This window comes from Camelus ferus, chromosome 14 (assembly GCF_009834535.1).
Source record: "Camelus ferus isolate YT-003-E chromosome 14, BCGSAC_Cfer_1.0, whole genome shotgun sequence".
Classification (NCBI taxonomy): Eukaryota; Metazoa; Chordata; class Mammalia; order Artiodactyla; family Camelidae; genus Camelus; species Camelus ferus.
The window spans coordinates 37,197,912-37,218,081 of record NC_045709.1 but is presented as its reverse complement, the minus strand read 5'-3'; the positions used below and the strand labels follow the sequence as shown (position 1 = coordinate 37,218,081).

Sequence of the window (20,170 nt, the reverse complement as noted above, 5' to 3'; positions counted from 1 at the left end):
GAGCTGGAGGTGAGATCAGTCACATGGCCAATGGTGAAACTGATGATGCCTATATAATGAAACCCAATACAAACCCTGGACACCAAAGCTTGGGGGAGATTTCCTGGTTGGCCATACTCTTGAGTATTATCACACACTGATGTGCTAGGAGGGTGACATGTCCTGCCCCCTCGGGGACAACAGAAAGAAGCTTAGAGTTTTGAGATCCTCCCAGAACTCACCCTGTGGACTCTCTCCCTTTGGTTCCACTTTGTATCTGTCATAATAAAACAGTAATTGTGTTCTAACAAGTAATTAAACTGGAAGGGGTGGTGGGAACCCCTGAATTTACTGCAGCTAGTTGGTCAGAAGTGAGGGTGGCCATTAGGACCGCTGGTTGGAGCTAGTGTCTGAAGGGGAGGGCAGCCTTGTGGAGGACCATGCCCTTCACTCGCTTGTGAGGTTTGGGTCAACTCCAGGGAGTTGGTGCAAGGGGGACTCTTCCCTAGAGCTTAAGACCCCACATCATCAGCTCTTATCTCAGGACACCACCTGCTTAGCTTCTGCTGGCCGTGAGGTCCCACACCAACTGGCGCCTCTGCTTTAAACACCTGTTTCTCCCACAACCTCAGTTAACACAGTCCTAGACCTGGCACCCACCAGCCCACTGCTGTCACTATGAAGAACCCCTCTGCCAGCACTGAAGGAAGATACTAGGGATGTTTTAAGAGCTCCCTCCTCTTGCCTTGTGGCCACACACTCTAACTCGAAGATGAACGTCTCACAATTTTAATCTGCAATGAAGTCACACGAGAAGCTCATTAAAAACAGACTCCACTCACTGAGGTTCTGAGTCTGCAGATCTAGGGTGGAGACTGAGAATCTATATTTTATTTTATTTTTAACGGAGGTACTGGGGATTGAACCCAGGACCCTGCTCATGCTAAGAATGAGCTCTACCACTGAGCTGAACCCCACCCCTCAAAATCTTCATTTTAAACAAGCATTCCTCATGGATTTGGTCTGGAACCGCATGGAGAATTACCTCTCCAGGAAAGATAGTGGGTGGTAAATGATTGTTGGATCATAGTGGGTGAGAGTTAGAACACATCTTGGAAAATCTAGTACAGCCCATGAACCCCAGAGAGGAACACTGGCCCAAGACGTCAAGGTCAGCTAAATGATTGAACTAGAACCAAATTTCACGCTCCGGGGTACCTGGCCTGAGGGATTTTGCAAAGGGCAGGTCAAAGATCCCTCCCTGCCCCTAGAATCTAGCTGTGGTAGACGCCTGAGGGAAGGACGGGGACGAAAGGATTTAGGATGATGCCTAGGACACCAGCCACTGAATGGGGACCATGGGCCCCGTCACCAGTGGCCCCTCACACCTGCCAGTCCTACCATCCCTGACCACTGGCTCAGAAGAAGTGAAACGGGTCTAAGGCTCCGAACAGCTGTGGAAACTGACAGCAGCAACTGGCATGAGGTAGGAGAAGGGCTCTTGATGGACGAGCATGAGCACCTGCAGCCACGCCAGCAAGAAGAGGGTTGGATTCAAGTCAGGGACACCAATGAGGAGAGAGCTTGGCCCTATCTCACTGGTAAGGGACCATTAGAGATAGAGAGTTGACCTGTTCAGAAAACCCAGCAGGAAATGGTGCTGCAAAACCATCAGCCTTACTGGGAATCAGACTGACTCGAAGGTACCACGCCAGACCCAGTTTTATTTTCCCTTCCAATGTTGGCCGGGCTCTGAGTCAACACAGACACGTTTACAAGACTGACATATTTCAAACTGATCCAATTTTTTTTAAATGACCCCGTTCTGTTGAATTAAACCTACAAAGCCAGTGTATCCTTTGCCTCAGATTTAACTTTTAGAAATGGACTCTACAGAGCTAAGCTTTAATGCTTATGGGAAAAGCCCAGCACTTTCTTTCCTCTATGCCTGCTCCCAGTTCCTGTGGCAGACAAGGTGCTGGATGTGTGTTTTCAGGATGAATGGTTATACGGTGCAGAATTAAAGAATCAGTCCAGAGGTGATGATTATACTCAAAATTCTACTTTCAAAAGTAGCCAAATTGCAAATGCCCCCGAACAGATAAATGGCTAAAATATATGAGCATGTCAGCCTATTTTAGAGTTGTTTTAAAAGATAAATAAATATAGGACCTGGGTTATCAAAAGGCATTGCTTGAATTAAATAACACCACATTTTTAAAAAGTAGAATGTGAACCCAAGTATGCAAGCTAATGAAAACTCTGAAAAAAGAAATACACTACAGGTATACTGAGGAAGATATAAAAGAAACACAGACCATGAAGAGTTTGATGTTGACTTTCGTTTGGAGAAAAGGGAAGGGCTTGTGATTGGGACACCTTAAGTCGGGGGGGAGCAGAGCTAGCAGACCCTTATTTCATGACCTAGGTGGTGGTTACAAGGGTGTTAACTTTATAATAATTCTCTAAAGCTATCCCTCTGCTTTATATAGTATTTTGTGCCTGTTGTATGACATAAAAACTAAAAAAATTGTGACTTGAGAAGAGGTACAATATGATTTCAACGATTTATTAAGTGTTTATGTGTATACATAATCATATTGACCCTTTCCTACAAAGACTTGTGAAAATTACCTAACAAATGCGTTAATGACTTAGTAACAAAAGTGGGTTTTGGTGCTCTTCCTTTAAAAAAAAAAAAAAAACAGCAATGATACGCACTTTGTATTAGTTTGCTAGAGCTGCCACAACAAAATGCCACAGACTGAGTGGCTGAAACCGCAGCGACGTACTTTCTCACAGTTCTGGAGGCTAGAAGTCCGGGATGAAGGTGAAGGCAGGGATGCTTTCCTCTGAGGCCTCTCTCCTTGGCTTGCAGACGGCCACCCCTTCCTCCACGCATGTGCCTGTGTGTCCAAATTTTCTCTCCTTACAAGGACACTAACTGTATTGGATTAGGACCCACCCTGATCTTATTTTTTTAACTCAATCACCTCTTTAAAGGTCCTATGTCCAAACAGTCACTTCTGCGGTACTGGGCTCTGGGGTTTCAACACAGGAGTTTTGCAAGGACAAAATTTAGCCCATAACACCACTCTTTACTCATCAAACTTGCGCACACACAACACACACACACACACGGACACTTCACATCCAGGACAGGAAGTGAGTTGGTGGAGGGTTGAAGCAAGAGTAGCCATGAGTCGATGTACATATTGACAGTCACAGTCGGGTGCTCAGGGGTTCATTCCACCACTCCCTCTGCTTTTGTGTACGCTGGTCACTTTCCATCATGAGAGGAGAGGAAGAAGACAGACTAGGGGGAAACCCACACCTGCATAGTCTTAGACGTTGGGTATTTTCTCGATCAAAGTGAGTCACTCAACAGTTAATATTGGTGTTATCCATGGTTAGAAATAAAATGAATATCTTTTTCTCTCATCAGCAATGAGTAGACTTAAAAGTATAATGATTTAAGAAAAACAAACAGTAAAGGAGTAACAAAAGGAGTAATGTCGACAGCTGAACTCCATCCTCAGTGGGGCTCACCCAGTCCATCACCTGGCCCATTTGTGAGTCTGTCCTTCCTCTTCTCATTCCTGGCACATGGTCTGACTCGATTTCCTAGCCCTCTTGGAGTTAGGTGGGACCACGATGCACAGGAGAGGAAGGGCTGGGTGCCACTCACACGCAGGACCCAGACCTTAAAACCATGAGCACCTTCCCTACACTCTCCAAACCCAGATGAGGAAGCAACTCAGCTTCAACCAAGCAGACGACCGGAGACTGGCCTAGGCCCATTGTATGTGGGTCACCTGGAGCCCCACGTCAAATACAAACTCTGACTCCCTAAGTCTGTGGCAAGACGCTTCTCCCAAGCTTCAGGTGATGGCAACACTGCTGGTCTGCGGACAAGCTCAGAGCAGCGAGGCTCCAGGCAGAGCTCCCCACCAATGAAGTTCTCATTTCTGATGCCTCAAGAGAAGGCAGTCAAATGAGCAGTGGAAGACACACCAAAAACGTCCCAACCAGAAATAGCCAGCTGGCCTTTCTCTCTTGACCCATGACAAAGTTTAACTCAGACCTATGATTAACTCGGGTCTTAAAGAGCAGCAAGCAAATGAATCCAGAAACAGCTGCAGACGGATTACATCACTGTGTGCAACAGGATACGAGTTGGCTGGGTTCTATCAAAAACAGTATCTGCCACCCTGAGTCAGAGGAGAGGGCTGTCAACAGCGAGATCTCCCAGGCAGTCACTGCCGCAGCACGGAACAGTGACTACTGGCATAGGAGCAGAGGACCAGAGGACAAGAGGTCACACGTGGGCCTTGGGTTTACACACAGGCCCCACCAGCCATACCGTTCTTACAACAGAAGCCCATGTGGAAGCTGCTTACTCTGAGGCTGCAGCTATGATTAACAGACCATTTGTCTATAAAAACTTTGGCAAATATTTGCGTCACCTCAGCCCTGGACATCCTAGGAGTCCGGTGTTTATAAAACCTGCATACAAATATCCCCATCTGTCCAAAACTTGCAGGAAGCAGATGAGAATTTGGCAATAACCACCACGGATACTTGGAGATGCTCTGGCTTGCAGTGGAACTTTCTTGGATTTAGGGTTAGCTTTACTTAACTTTATGTTCTTTTGCTATTTACATAACAGACTCTGAGCCCAAGAGAAACAGGGCACACAGCACGACATGGCTTTGCATGAAACCAGAAGAGAACAGGATTCCCTCAGCCTATAATCACCATTAGACCAAAGCCTGGGAAACAGGCTGGACACCTAGGAAGCTCTGACCCTCTCCCTGCCAAGAACTCCCATCACAAGCCTCTGCCACTAACTCTAAGAAAAAGCCATTTGAATGGGAAATCTTGAGAAATCTAAATTATTGGATGTACACTAAGAGGTGCAAGCTAATTAATCCCAGGTACCTGAGACAAGTTCCTTAGGGAAAACATTCTAGAGTGCAGGGCTTCTAATTTATACTGTTCGTATACTTTGGAAAAACCTTTCATGGGCAGGGAAGAAAGCACCTTCTTCTGCCAGCCCAGCCGCTGCTGAAATCACCAGAAATCTCAGTCCAACATGCAATCTAACTCAATCCCCTCCACTGGAAGTTATAAACCCCAGGAGGCCACAGGCTGTCTTTACTGTTTTCATCTCCCACAGCACCTGATTTATAATGCAAAGTGTGTTCTGGGCAAACCTAAATACTTGCTACTTAACACAAAAATAAACACCTATCCCCAATTAGTGACCCTATTTATTTTACATCCTCAAAAGAGACAAGAAAGAACAACAGGTGTTGCCACAAAAAAATCAAGATGATGCAACTATCACAATCAATTATTTCTCATAATTCAAGAACAACGTATTCAGAACAAGGCCCCTACTTATTTGGAACCTCCCCAAAACTTCAAAACTTTTTTCCCAAATTCTACATACAGCACAGTTCTAATCTTTAGACATTTTTCTTTTCCTGATGATTCTTTCAGCATGGACGATCCTGGGCCCCCTTCAACGTCGGAGTGAATTTCAGGGTGCGATTCCATCTTGCCCAGGCTCCCCGGAGCTCGGTCAGCTTGGCTCAGGTGCGAAGTCCTGAATAACATCCTGTTACTGCTGTCTTTGGTTCCTGGTCCCTCCCCTTGGGGTCATGACTCTTCAGGTCCACCTATCAGACTCAAGTTGTGCCTGCAGTTCCCCCAGAGGAGTAAGTCTTCCAAAACACAGAAAGTTAAAATTAAAGGCACCGTGTTCACTGAGGCAGCATTTGGTGTATTTCCTTCTGTGCTACTGAGAGTGGAGGAAGGTGAGGCCTTGCTGGAGCGCCCTGGATCCCCTGTTCTTGTCAGTGCCTCTTCCACCAGCTCCAGGTTTTGCTTAACAACCTGCTCGAAGCTCTGTGTGTTCCTCCCCAAGCCTCCTTCTCCTCAGGCCTGGCCATGGGATTTTTCTATGTCATCATACAGAGAAGCAATCATTTTTTAAAATTTAAGGTCCCACAGAAACACTCTGACACAGACTTCGGCCCCCTGGCCCACGCTGTCCTACAATCTAAAATTATTTCTTGGCAAATGGAATGAGGTTTGAAGAGGAAAGGCAGCTGATTACACAGCTATGATTTTAGTCCAAGTCAATCAACAGAACAGCTAATGAAATAGTTGAGCCTACTTTTTCATTAAGTTTTCATAATGTCACCAACCAACATGACTAGGAGAAAAGGCAAAGGGTTAAATAAATAAGCACCGATTGGAGTTCATATTTCTGGTAATTATCTACAAGCTAATAACTGAGAGACTGCTTAAGCTCCATGAACAAAACATACAAGGCCCTTATACCTTGAGGCACCAGGTGACGGGAAAATCCCCAGTGCCCACACTGGCTTTGAACATGAAACCACTCCTCCACACCAGGTGAGTCCTTTATGACTCTCCTGTCCAACTTTCTTCTAGACAACTGTTTAGAGCTCTCAGCACTGACTCCAGACCTGGAAATGTGGAATTTGCCAGCCATATTCTGACAAGCAAAAATAATTATACCCAAATATAAGACCATGTACTCTATTTTATACACAGTATTGAGAAGAGCTGTCCAAAATAACCCCAATTTAAAATGTAACAGCCTTTCTGCCTGTTATTCAGAGTCAACAGGGAAAAGCTAATTATAAATCATACACTTTTCTATTTGGGCAATACTAAGTCAATAGGACAGACTTTAGGAAAATTCTAGCTAAACCAGTTCATTCTTTGAAGCATTAGGTCAATTATGAACATACCAACTCTCAGCTTGAATTGCTGTGTATTCAGAAAGAACAAAAACATTCTTTGAAAAGCCTCTGTACATGGTCTATTAAAGGGCGTATTTGGTAGGAAGTAAATTGAGACAGAGAACTCCAGAGTGAATCCTAGGACAGGCTAAAACAGCTTCCTTAATAATTTTGGGACCTTCTCCCATTCACTTTAAAAAAGAAAAAAGAAAAAAAGATTCTACAAGAACCACAAAAGCTTGCAGAGGTGGGAAAAGAAAAAAAAAAACAATTGAAAATAATACCAACACGTTTTGTGAGGGAAGTGAATGCTATGTGGGAGATACTTTACAGATGGCCTGTCACTTGGGCTCCAGGCTGTCCTTGGTCTCCCCACAGCGTTAAACCAGCCCCGTGATCTGAATGCCATTTTTAAGGGAATCTGATTCTCCATCACAAGGCTCCCTGCTCCCCTCCCCTGGAGGTCACCTGTACCTCATCAGAAGAAGAGGTGGGACAGAGGCAAGGCAGACCACCTTCCCACATACAAATGATTAAGAACAGTGAAAAGGCAACTCCCCAGCACCCAGTTTGTGTGACCCCAGAGCAAAGGAAGTGCCACCCCCTCTTCCTCCCTCCAAAGAGGCCAGAGTCAAATGAGTTCTTCCTCATCCCCAGGGAAGCTGCCCTCAAATCGCATATGCACAACCCCTTTATTAATAAAAAAGGATGCCACCCACATCTCACTTTTTTTCACCACGAATCTCAACAACAGGACTATAGGGAATCCAGAATTCTAACAGTCATTAGTTCAAATTAACTAAAGTACCCACCATTTAATAGGCACTTTTCTAGGTTCTGGACGTCAGACAGGGTCTTTTTTTTTACAGAGCTCAAATTCAGGAAGGGAAGAGGGGCTATAACAAAATTAAAAAGATAAGCTCAGAACAACAATAATGACCAGAGAGAGACTAAGACAGGGAGACATGGCAGCTATTTTAGATGGGTGACCAAGCAGAGCTCACAGAGGAGGCCAGGACCCAGACCTGAAGGACAAGAGCGGGGTCCATCGTGTTCCAAAGAGAACACCAAGTGCAGAAGTTCAAATGCATAAAGCACTTAAAGGAAAATCCTCCAGTACTAAGTGTTTGCCTCCAATTCAGGAGCAATTGTAAAAGAATATCCTGGAAAAGGGAGTGAATCAGGGAACCTAGGAGAAGGAGCTGGGCTTCAGGTCCCGGAAGAAAAAGCAGCAAACGTGGCTAACGTCTTCATCACCCCAGAGTTAACACTAATATGAGCTATTGGCTCAGGGGATGGGTATAGATCAGTGGTAGAGCACATGCTTATTAGCATGCATGAGGTCCCAGGTTCAATCCCCAGCATCTCCATTAAAAAAAAAAAAAGAAAGAAACTGGCTCGGATGGTAACTGCACGGAGATCACACAGCTGGAGATCACACAGCTGGAAGCAGCCAGGACAGACACCACAAACAGAGTTTGAACTAGCTTACTGAGCCCTGCTGCAGACCCAAGATTCTTCCATCAGCCTCTGCAGACCCCAACAGCACAGGGGAGCCGCCCAGCCCCTCGGAGCTCTTGGCCACTCTTCCTCCCGGCCCACTGTAAAAGCACAGCAATCAGCGTATCGTCCAAGCTAGCTAAGACAGCGAAGGTCCAGTCATCTGGGGGCCTGCCAGCCTCTCCACCTAACCAGGACTTCCCTTGTGCCCGGCCGGCTCACAGTCCCCTCACTTCGGCTTCCTGTTAGCTGGCTTCACTGACTGGACTCACACACATCTTCAGGAGATCCATGGACCAGACCCACGAGGTAAGAGATTTCCCAGTGACCATCCACATTCCCTCAGCTCAACCAATCAACCCAGACGCCCAACCACCTGGCCTGCCAAGTGCCACCTTTCGAGGACGACACGCTCTCCCTGTAGCTTTCACAGCCATCGCTCTTGCAAACAACCACAGGTCAGGGGTTATCTTCGGAGGATACCCGCTCAAGTGTGGATAGTAACAGGTGTTCACTAGTCGTAACCCTTGGTAAAAGTTCAGCAAATGTTGGCATCACCCTGTCCACAGTTCCAGCCCATCCTCCACGGCACGGGGGAGGGGCACACTTTGTGGAATATGAACTTCAGCTCCATTAGAGCCATCATATTATTTATCATCCAACCTAAGATACTCTTAGGAGTAAAACAAGGTGCTGTTAATAATTACAGTGTGATAAGGGGTGTAAACCAGGATAGTCCTGCCCAAACAAATAGCCAAGGCACTTGGTACAGGTAAAAAGAAAAACACTTTTTAAAAACAGAGACTGACAATAGCTCTATAACCTCAGACAATTAAAAATTACTATTAATCTGACTTTGTATCAAGTCAAGGTATATTTTTTTTTCCTTTTGGGGGAGAGGGGCAGGAGGGAGGCTGCTACACCAAATCATTTCCTTCCAAAATATAGACGCAACACAAGATCATAGCCTGTCAAAAGACCTGGGTGTAGAGATCGCAAACCCTTTTCTCTACAGTCAAGCCAAGGGCTGAAACTGTCAGGAACCAGGGGACACCTTAGAAATAAAGACTGGGCCTGAAAATGGACACCAGGTTGCTAAGCATAGCTAAGAAGTCATCATCTATGGAGTGGTATGCTTTGGGAGGTGCATTTCTTAAGGGATTTAAGGAAAGAGAATTTCTGTACAAACTAAGATACAATGTAGTTTCACAAGCACCACCTGTCCTGTTCCTGGATCACACCAGCTCCTCAAGCAAACACAAGTTTCAATGTTAAGTCTCCCTCCTCTGCCTTCCAAGGACCTCAGCTTGGGACTTCCAACATCTGAAGCTGAGAGCTACTACCTTCACCCCATTTACTAAGTTGTGTTGCTTTAGGCACGAAATTTTTTGACCTCTCTGCACCTCAGTCTCCTCAGCTGGAGGCAAAGCATATGGCTGCACTTGGCCAGGCTTTACAAACCTGAATCATGGTTATGGCAGCATTCCACCTGGTACCGTAGGAATGTGCATAAGGTAGAAAAGTGATCCTGAAAGACTCAGCGGGTCCCGGTGTGGTCAGAGTGACCGTGCCTATGAGGAGGGGAGACACTGCCTCTTACTTCGGAGAGGGAGGGGAGCTGTGGGGAGAGGGGCAAGGCCTTCCCCTGATAATCCTCAACCCGAATCTCCTGAGATCGTCAAACTTCACTGCGCGTGGGGTTTTGTGGACACCAGTAAATGGAGGGGGGTGTGGAGCAGAAACAGTTCCCGAGAACACAGGAGAAGGCAGGGGCAGGAGGCAGACAGAGGCCTGAGGAAGAGAGTACAGAGCGGCAGGAAGTGTGCAGTGAGACCGCAGGCCCTGCTCTGCTTCCTGTCCTGCTGGGGACAGCCACCCTGAAGGACACCCCAGCCACACTCAGGTCCCTGCTCTCCACAAGCCTGGCACGGTGGGTCCTTCCACCCACAGGGCGCTGCCTTAGTGCTCGTGTCCACTTGTTCCTGCCTTGAAATTCTTGCCAGGAATCCAACCTCAGCACATGAGACAGAGGAAACCGCACAGTGACTCTGGACCAGACTCTCTGCCTGAGTGACCCCGGGCTCCTCGACTTCAACCCGTCTGGGCCTCCCCTGCTTGCCTGTCACCAATTTCTCAGCTCTAAGACTTTCCAAGAGAATTACCCTAAGGTGACAGGGAGTCAGAGTAGCTAAGCCAGCCTCCAGTTCATCTGAGGTTTGTGAGTTCATCTCGACCCCACGGAACGCCGTTTCCACAGCCCGATACACACGGGCAGCGGGAGCTGCTGTTCCGCCCTCCCTAAAAAGGCCAGTTCCCAGAAGCCAAAGGCCACTAACTCCCTTTTCTGTGTTTGTGAGCTGCTGCCCTGTGGGACTCCTTCCTGCTGCTCCTCATCCTTCCTGAAGAGTTTCTTAGAAAATGTGTCTCCCCCTTCCAGGAAAGGAATCCCTCCCGAGGAACAGGGCTGATGAGGCAGCCCTGTGGAACTTCCCTTCAGAAGGCTTTCATTTACTGTCCAAGTAAGTGGCTCCGAGCAGGGATGACCAAAATCCACTCAAGACACGCAGGGAGAGAGGAGCGGGGTCCTAATCTGGCTTACTCAAAGGGACTAGTTTTCTCTTTAAAATATTTGTTTTAAGGAAAAACTAGGACTACATCATATTCTAAGGGGCGAGAAGAAAGAGGGCTTTGAGCTTGCCTGAGAACACAGCCATCTCTTTTGTCAGCCATTAATGCCAGATTCTCTAAGGACTTGCATGGGGTTTTCCCAAAAGCAAAACAATTTGGTAAATTTGCATGTAGATGAAAAAGAGAAGGTTCAGAGCATGAGTCTGAGTTACCTCATAGCACGAAAGAACAGAAGCACTTACACTGGACACCTTACCCCAAAGACCTACCCACCTGGTGCTGGGGGATTAATGGCAACAATGAGGAATCTAATTTCAAGAGCAGTAAATTACACTCAGAACGCCAGGCCTGCCTGTCCAGGGACAGATGCACTCTCCTCCCCAGTAAAGCGCTCTGAAGGGCTTATGAGGATCGGCTCCAGGTCTGAAGAGTTTCAGGGATTATACCTGAATTCAACTCAAAAAATATGTGGGAGCAGTGCTAATAATGAGCAGATATAGGGTGAGGCTGTGGGGTCAGAATCCTTGGCAAATCCAGTCTTACAGGACAACTACCACAATACAAGGCGGGTCAATGACCAGGGGAACTAGCCCGACCACGACCTTCATGGGGCCCCTGGGGCATTTCATGTGCTCAGGCTACCTAACAAAGCACCACAGAGGGACTTGGACAACAGAAATAGATTCTCTCACAGCTTTGGAGGTTAGAAAGCCAAGATCAAAGTGTTGACACCATTAAGGGAAAGCATGACACTGTCAGAAGTTGACTTGTGCGGTTTCGGCCACATTGCTCTGGGGCGAGACTGCTTTCCAGAAGTCTTCCGGCAGATATAATACCACCACCTTACAATTTTCCAAGTGTTCCCACAGACGGTGGTCTGGCTCGAAGTGTAAATTATACATTTCCCTCTGTTGCTTTTTCTAATAGATCTTAATTTCTGTGGGGCAGTTACTAAGGGGTCACTTTCCCATTCACCAGAGACAGATATTACACCCTGTGCCACTTCCATGTTACCTCCCCGCTGTCTTGCCCTGCGGGATTGGAAGTGGGGGAGAAAAATAAGTGTATATAGCTTTAATTATTTACCGTACTAAATCCAAAATCTAATTTTTGGAACACATTATGAGGTTTAATTTTCCAAACTTCCAGGAGAAGGTACCAAAGCCCAGAGTGGTTAAGTATCTTGCCTAAGGTCACACAGATAATAAGATCATGGACTAGGACCCGGGTCCCCTGGCTCCAGTATGACACTCTCTCCTTATACTCAGCTTGTTCCCATCGAAGGTAGAGGTGTCAGCGATTCCAAATTAGAAAAGACTAAAGTAATTTACAATCAATGAGTAAGCCTATTAAGGGCAAGATGATCAGCTAGGCACCGAGAGATGTAGGACACTAGTTTCTGCCCTCAGAGTTAACAATGTTTTTTTTTTTAAGTCACAAATGAATTTATGTCTTTACTTAAATAACACTCAATCATTTAAAGCAATAAAAAAAAAAAAAGACATGATAGAAAGCTGAGTTTTGCAAAATTCCCCACAGTCCCCATTTATTGAGGGCCTCGCATGCAGCAGGCACTTATATGTCCTATACCAGGTAAATCCGGTATATCCAGGTCTATCAAAAAGCCATCTCTTCCACAGGTAAACAAACTGTGCTGTTCGGTGAACACTCAGAACTCCTATAAATGCCACATTTGGATTCTACAACACTGAGACCCCAATCCCTCCAGGCCCAGTTTAAAGTTTGAAGCCATTGATAAATCTCCCTTCTATTGAAACAAGACAGACACCTTTTGTACGACAGGGAGAGAGAAAGAGAGAGAGAACACATGAACGAACTGCCTACTTGGGTGAAGGAACCCTTCAGTGGGAGACATTTAAAGAAGTAGCCAGTTGGGTTTATCAAATAATCTCAGTCACATCCTGACCAACTTAACACACCAATAAGGGTCTATAAATAAAAGCAATTTATTAGGTGAACAATTTTATGCTCACCAGCTTTTATTTGACAAGTGTGAGATTTCCACTCAATTACCCTCGTAAGCTCAATGGATCCAGGCATCCTTGTCTGCCCAGGGAGAGGAAATAAACTCAGCAATACAAGAGGCCATAGCTCATGCTCTGGAATTTGTCACCCTGACTCAATTCCAAGCTCCACAATGTCCCACTTCGGTAAAGGGAGGACTAAATCAGGTTCAACAAGGGGTTACTAGAAGGATCCAAGGACCAAGCATGTCTAAGATCCCTGCACAGAGCAAGCCCCCTTCCTCCCCAGCCCCTTGCTGAGTCCCCACAGAGATGAACAAGCCCCTTGCTGAGCCCCACAGAGATGAAAAAGCCAAGCCCTATTGGGCCAGTTGTTCTTATGCTTCGAGAGGAAACTGAAAAGTGGATGTAGATGAGGTCAGAACAGAATCCCCGGCCAGAGAAATGAAAATTTGCACAGGAATGTGTTTGACCTTTGGAAACTGTTAATGAAGTGGTTCTTGGTCTTTGTTGCCCATCAAACCCGTAGGGAATCTTTTAAAAATATTGATGTCCGAGTTCCAGGCCCAGAGATGATGATTCAAATTGGCCTAACTGAGGAAGCAGGCATTCAAATTTTATGGCTGCCCAGGTGATCCAATCATATTGAGGACTAAGAAACTGCTGTGTATTCACTAGAAAGAACTTAAACAAGATAGAGCCAGCAAGCTTAATAGAAAGTACACACATCAACTGTTTGAAGGGAATTTACAAGTATATTCAGGACAGACAACACCAAGAGCCAGCCTGTGTTCATTAAGAGGAAATCATGTTGGGGGAGGGTATAGCTCAAGTGGTAGAGCGCACGCTTAGCATGCAGGAGGTCCTGGGATTCAATCCCCAGTATCTCTATTTTAAAAAAAGAATTAAATAGACTTAATTACCATCCCCCCAAAAAGAGGAAATCATGTCTAACCTCAAGTCTTTGTAGGATTTCAGAACGACTGCCCATTAGATATGATACCAACAGACTCCTGACCTCTACTGATACCTGTGGCCAAATTCATCCACTGCCCACGGTGTTCATTAGCGGATCAGCCACAACCCTGGAGGACAGTCACAGGACCTGTCCTTTCTGACATAAAAACTACAAAAGGTTTCAAAGAACTTTCTACAGGTAACAGTGAGATGCTGAACTTTGACATCAACAAAATGAACTTAAGAAGGAATAAAACACAAGTCTGCAGAGGGATAAACTGTGAGGTCAGTTACCGTGGGTCCATCTCAACTGTATGCATTGCTTATGACACCCAAATTTTATCCCAGCTCAACTTCTCTGAGCCCTTGACTCGTAACCAGTTGCCTGGCTCAACTTCTCCCATGGGTAGCAGGCATCTCAAACTTAACACAGTCAAGACCAAACTCCTGCTATTCTCCAACCCATTCCTCTTGCAGGCTTCAGTATTTCATTTAATGGGGATTTCATCGTTGCAGGTGCTCAGGCCAAATCCACAGAGGCAACTTGACACCCTCTTCCTCTCAAGTTCCACTGTCTACCTAGCAACCAAAGCCACGTCCCTCCAACCAGCTCCACCTTTAAATAAGCTCTTCCCTGAATCCAGCTACTCACCACTGCTGTTCCTCCCATTCTGGTTAAAGCCACCAGCATCTCTGGCCTGAACTACTGCTGGCCTCCCCATTTCTGCCCCTTTCTTTAGTCTATTTCCAGTAAAGCAACCAGAGCGCTCTCACTAAATCCTAAGGTGGTATCATACCTCTTCTCAAAACTTCTGAGTGGGCTCCATTCGCTCCCTGTAAGGCCCAAGTCCTCCAAGGGCCAACAGAATCCCCAACCTCTCTTCTCCTACACTTGTCCCTCCCCCTGAACGTGCATGACTCACTCCCTCACCTCCTCCAGGTCATCACTCTGCTGTGTGGTCTTCTCTGGGAAGCTCTCCGTGGCCCCCTTCAAACTGTCATCTCTCTTCCCCACCACACACGCTCCTGACCCCTTTCCGATCCTTGTTTTCTCTCCTCAGCACTTAAAACTATCTAACATACTATATGTTACTTATTATACTAACTATATGTTACTTATTTATCTTATTTAGAGTTTAAGTCCCATGAAGGCACGTACTGTCATTTTTTTGCTCACTGCTATATCCCGAACACCTAGAACAGGGCGGCAAACATTTTCTATAAAGAGCTAGATCATAAATATTTTAGCCTTTGCAGGTCAGTCTCAGTTGCTGTTGTAACCCACAGACAATATAAACATGAATAAGCCTGGTCGTGTTCCAATAAAACTTCACTTACAAAAAAAAGACAGTGGGCTGGATTTGACCTATGGGTCATAGTTCAACAACTCCTGGTATAGAACATAACCTGGAACACAGAAAGCACACAAATTACTGGTTAAATTGCCTACGTAATCAGTTAAAACACTACCCTTGGCCAGATCAAGCCTGTCCAGTTCCAGATGCCGCTTAAGAATAAACATATTGATAAACTAAACAGCATTCAGTTCAACCAAACAGAAAAGGGTCTGAAAATCCTGCCACTTTAAGGCAGCATGGGAACTGACGTCTGCTCTCTGAAAAGACAATACTTAGTGGGTCCCTGACAGTTGTCCTTAAATATCAGAAGACCATCATATGAAGGGGGGGGGGGGTCAACATCCTGTGTGTTGACAAAAAATTAAAAAGGAGACAGATGGGTAGAAATTGCCAAAAAGAAAACTGGATCAATAGACCACACTCTGGCACTCTAATATGAAGACATAAGAGCAGTAAATTTTTCCATTGCACAATATCTGGAAGAGATTCCTGTATTGAGTACGGAATAGAAGCTCTCTCCCTTCCAACCCTATGATCCCGTAACACTGGAAGTAGGGCAGACAGGAGCTGGGCTGCGGGAAAGACCTGACAAAGACTAGCCCAATGATGAGGCCAGTACAGAAGTACCCATGGAACCAGGAAATGGAATAAGGAGATAAGCCAGAAATCACAAAAGGACTTCAGGTGTTCACTGAGTACAGGACTAGGGGACGGGTTAAGTCAAGTCTGAAAGCCGGCAGGGATGAAATAGGGGGGGAGTGTGACCTTGAATGACTGCATCAAACACCACCAGCTGGGGCATCCACACACTTCTGGTTGTTTCAGGACACACCACCTCTGCACAACTGTCTTTGTACATGCTTGTCACCTGCCTGGAATGACTCCCTCCTCCTCCATCCAACCCCTCCTCGAACCTTCCCATGGGTGCACACCTTACTCAAGCCCTTACTACATGCCCCAAAGTTTGGTGATTAACTCTTGCAGCAGACAGCTGGACACTCAGAGTTTCTGGCCCTTACTTATTGTCAGAGGCGACCACCTAAGACCTGGCTGACAGGATTTGAGTATAAATAATGTGAGTCACTTCCAACGCTGGAACACAAAAACCAGCCACATGCAACCTCTTTGCAGCTAAGCAAAGTGAACTCAATAGAGAGGACCCAAGGACCGACAAGATTAAAAAGTCCAGTTACTGCATAAATGGGTGTAGTCCCCTGCCCCAGCCAACCCAAAATGGACGATACAGACTATACAAAATGAGGGTGAATGGTTTTGCTTTGGGTTTTTTGTTTTTTTTTTTTCAACTAAGCCACTAAGATCTGGGGCTTGTTTTCTCAGCAGCTAGCATTATTCACAGAACTAATACCGTGACTACCTCCCCGACTAGGCCGTGTAAGCTCTTTGAGAAAAGAAATGTTCTTTTATCTTTACAGATCTGAACACAGCAATGAGGAAGGCACGCAAGACTTTGCTGAATGAGTAATTCAAACCACAGAGAATCAGCACCAAATCAGTACCTTGGCCTTCCTGCTCAAATAGAAATGGACTTTGAAGGTTGAGAAAGACCTGAGAAGTGGTTCGCAAACCTGAGCATCTGAATCACCCAGGAAGCATGTTTCAAAACTGAGATTTCAGGATGCTACCTCCTCCCCAACCCCAACCCCAACCCCAGGAGATTACGATCTTATTATGCGTAAGGAATGAGACTCAGAAAATCATATTTTTAACCTATCTGGGAAACAACCATGGCAATTTACAAACAAAAAATGTTAGCTTACAATTCCTAAGTATGAAGAAGGTGGCACGGTTACCTTTCAATATTCGTTTACTGCTTACTATTCTAACCATTTCACCACTGTTTGTGTCACTTAATACTCTTCCCAATTTTATGAGGTAGGTATAATGGTCAGGTGAGGAGCAGAGCTCAGATTTACACTGAGGACCAGAAATAAAATGCACAACCTCAAAGCTAAGAATTTTGTTTTATTCAGCGGACTTTCTGAGGACTTCAAGCCGGGAAGACAGCCTCCCAGATAGCTCTAACGGATTTCTCCGAAGAGGTAAGGGAGGAGCCAGGATACATAGGAGTTTTGTAGCAAAAACTAGGTAGGGGGATCAAAAGATTACTGGTAAAGAAATCCAGATGTCTCAAGGTAATGAATTTAGCTCTTCTCTATGGATGGGAAGATGCAAAAGCCTGGGCTCACTGAAATCATTCCTTCATGTGCACCTGAGCCTTCTAAGCCAGTATCCCGTCCCTTCCATCCTGAGTTCACTCAGGGCTCACCATGGGGGATGGCTGCATTGTGATGGCTTGATGGCTGCAATATCCTTTCTATGGTGCTACTGTAGGCAATATTTTTCATTCAAAATACCCAAGCAATCAGGCTTCAGATGGGGTGTTACTCACTGCACCCAACCTGGATGAGGGCTCAGGGTTGTATAAATGTGCTTCTGGCAATGGTGCTGGGAAACCAACATGGGCATCGCCCTGCTTTCCTGCATTTACTCCCATGGCCCAGGGTAACCCTACTCACTCAAAAGTGCCTGCCTTTCATCAGGCAGGAGCCCAGTCCTGGCTCTGATGGCCCTGCAAAGGCAGAACAGCTATAAGATCTGCCTGACCTCATCAGCCCAGAGTGTGACAAATGATGGGACACGAGGCTAAGGAAGCAGATTCTGAAGAATCCTTTAAGGCCACACTAAAGAATTACTCCTGAGAGCAGTGGGGAGGCAGGAGAGGTTTTTAAGCAGAAGGATGGCAGGGACTTGGTTTAGGGGAAAGGCTGGTAGCAGGAAGACCTGAAACAGCAGGATCCTATGGGGTAACCCCTGGTACAAATCCTCTCCATGTTCCCCATTTCTCTTTTGTAGGAAATGGGCTTCAGTCAGCCTCCTTGACCTTCCCTGACTTCCAAAGAGTAGATTCAATGAGTTGCTAATCAGGGAAAGGAGGGAATGCAGAAACAAGGGATAAACAGTCAACAATACTGCAGCCTTAAGGCGGAGTCTTGGTTCCTCTGAAGGAATATACATAACAACATCTGTGAGTTCTCCTGCAGGAACTAAGGCCTCCACCCAGGTGGAGGAGGCTTCAGGTGGAGCACAAGATTCCTGAACATCGCCCTGTTACCTTACCACCAACCCATCAGAGGAAAGTCACACACCCTGCAGCCCTCACCCCAAATTTTGCCTAGAAAAACTTCCCCAAAAACCATCGGGGAGTTCAGGGGTTTTCAAGCAGCAGCCACCCTGTTCTCCTTGCTCAACCCTGCAATAAACCTTTCTGTGCTTCAAACTCTGACACTGAGGTTTGTTTTGGCCTCATTGTGCGACAGGCATGTTTCGTAACAGACCCGTTGGGAGGAAGAGAAGCCAAGAATGTTAGGTGAGGCTGGAGAAGGGATGGGGCGGGACACAAGCTCTAGGAAGGCGAGCATCTTTGTGGTTCCCTTCCCTGTGGACCCCACACAGCCACATCCAGGAAACAGTTGCTGAAAGAAGGAATGAATGACACCAATGGCAAGTTTAAAGTTGAATCAATAGGATCTGATGTCAGCAGATGAGGGTGAAGAAGTCAAGGGAAACTGACAGGTTGATGCCTTAAGAAATAGATGGATAAGGATGTGGACAACCCACGCAGCAATTCAGGAGGCAGCAGAATAAAGAGAAGGTAGGAAAACATGCCCCAGATATATGTGGACGGAAAGAGCATACTCAGTCACTAATTTTTTTTTAATATTTTTATTTTCTTTATTGGTGGGAGAATTAGGTTTATTTATTTATTTTTAGAGGAGGTACTGGAGATTGAACCCAGGAACTTTGTGCATGCTAAGCATGTGCTCTAGTGCTTGAGGTATACCCTCCCATTAACTAATATGACTTTTAACTCTGCTAGATAGCCAGCATATTCTTTATAACTGGCTCAGCCTGTGGGATCTAAAGCTGAAGCCTGAGCACTGCTAGCCTCCCCAGGTGCTGAGGATGTGGGTGGAGTCCCAGCTGGGGCACTGCACTGAGACCTTCCAGCTATTGCGCTCCTCGGTAGACCTGGATTTCCTCATTTGTGAAGTATTCACAAGATGCCTGCCTCATAGGAATCTGAGGATGAAAGGAGATAATAAATGTAAAAACAGTAAGCAAAATTCTGAGCCCACGGGAGGCTTTTGATAGGTGTTAGTGATTATCAGTATTGTTGTCTACATGATCCCATCTCTGAGGACTAACTGGAGCAGGTGCCCTAAAGTAACAAATGCAGGTCATACACCTACCCGAACCAGAACATCCGGGGGCAAAGCGGGAAAGGGCCTTGTATCTGCATTTTAACAGCTTCTCAAAAAATACTGCTGAAAATGGGTAAACAAGAGTTAACATCTTTAAAAATAAAAAAAAAGTTAACATCTAAAGAATATTAAAAGGGTAACTCTGCCCTTTTCAGTTATCTTTAGGTATGTATCTAATTTAAAGAGATCTTAAAAGGATTCATCTTTAAATGGATCTGAAACTTATCTTCTAGTCTTCAGGCATCCCCTGACCATAGCCACCTGAGGCTTAACTCTGGACACTGGGTGAGTTGCATTAGGACCATCTCCAGCCTCCCAATTTTAAGCTGGCAGAGGCTGAGATCCATGCACACGTGCAGCCACACAGAATTTGCAGGGCCGACAATACCTAAATCTATCCAATTTCGAAGCCCAGACCTTCCCACTGCACTGCAGGCATCCACCCATACCCTATCCAGGACACAGAAACACAGAAAATATCTACATGAGCTTATCTGACACAAAGTGGAAGAAACCCATGGAGACATCCTCATGGTAAGAGGGACAGGGTCCCCTGGGCCCACTGAAGTCACAGGCAGGCTAGATTTAGGATAAAGGTGCTCCATATGCCACAGAGCAGACATAGCCTAGGAGACAGGGAGGTACAAAAAAAATTAATGAACACAAACCTCAGTTAAATAGTCGGGAGACCAGAAGGGGGA

The 20,170-nt window shown here is 45.9% G+C and overlaps 1 protein-coding gene and 1 long non-coding RNA gene across 2 annotated transcripts in view; one reads left to right on the top strand and one right to left on the bottom strand.

Moving 5' to 3' along the window:
• Nucleotides 1-20,170, bottom strand: part of ABCC4 (ATP binding cassette subfamily C member 4) — a 190,059-nt gene that overhangs the window by 165,088 nt on the left and 4,801 nt on the right. The window lies entirely within an intron of this gene.
• On the top strand, nucleotides 1,067-18,490 carry LOC116668662. The gene is made up of 2 exons (XR_004325897.1): nucleotides 1,067-1,465; nucleotides 16,620-18,490. It is a non-coding gene; the product is annotated as an uncharacterized LOC116668662 (long non-coding RNA).